We start from the raw sequence: 1,129 nt of genomic DNA, 5'->3' as shown, positions 1-1,129 counted from the left end.
TTCCTTTCTTGTTTTTCACCTCTTTCCTTTCATTCTTTTCTTGTTTGTCTTTTTTTTATTTAGTTACGGTCAAATCCTATGGAGATTGCCTACGTATCACGACCCCGCGTGAATCAGACCGAGCGTAGTTCTTGCAGAATAAATGTAAAGTAGAAGCAAAATATTTTGGGGATTTTCGATTTTATTGATAGCAAATTCGTCTATTACAAAGACTCAAAACTGACAGATTAAACAACTAACAGACTCTAATGCAGAAAAGAACTACAGACTCCACCATCCCTATTCTATTTTGAAAGTACAGACTCAATCAACTGACTGACTTTTAACGAAAAGGAAATACAGACTTTAGTAGAAAAGGAAATACAGACTCAAATGACCAACTCTAGTAGAAAAAGGAAATGCAGACGCAAAAGACAAACTCTGGTAGAAAAGGAAATACAGACTCAAAAGACAATCATGAATACATTAAAGCTCCTGGTGCCCGCGAGACATCGTTCGATCTCGCCGCGGGCCTATATGCAAGTTCCCCTTATTTTGAATCGTGCTCATCCTGCACATTTATTAAGGTGATTTAATCACTTATTTTGAACCTAAAGGAAAAAAAACATGACACTATTTTTGTTCAAATTTCCAATTTTAAAACAAACGGCCGGTTTTGCAGTTACGGCCTTTCAGCACTTCGGGGAGAAGATTTTAAGACTGTGCCTGCTAACCGTTGAAACTGACTCAGGGTGGCTGTTCTTGCAAAAACAGCCTTCCGGCACCCTTTTTGGGGACATTCGGCTTATTTTAAACAAGAATGGCGGCACCCGACTTATTCATGACGAAATTAAAAAATTTGGCATTTTTGGCTATTTTTGAAAAGGGGAGGTTGGACCCGATGAGGGTTGCCTACGTATCTCACATCCGGTGAGAATCAAACCTGCGTAGTTCGGGCAAATAAAACTGACTATTTTGAAAACAAGACTCTTTTTGTTTTGTTGGCAAATACACTATTTTGAAAGCAAGATTCTTTTTATATTTTCTTTTCAGTGGCAATAAACAAACTAATTTGAAAATAAAATTTTTTCTGTTTTCTTTTCCATTGGCAAACATAACAAACTAAAAAATACTTTTCTTCTTTTTCCTT

Source organism: Nicotiana attenuata, unplaced genomic scaffold (assembly GCF_001879085.1).
Source record: "Nicotiana attenuata strain UT unplaced genomic scaffold, NIATTr2, whole genome shotgun sequence".
Taxonomy (NCBI): domain Eukaryota; kingdom Viridiplantae; phylum Streptophyta; class Magnoliopsida; order Solanales; family Solanaceae; genus Nicotiana; species Nicotiana attenuata.
This window is presented reverse-complemented; position numbering follows the sequence as displayed.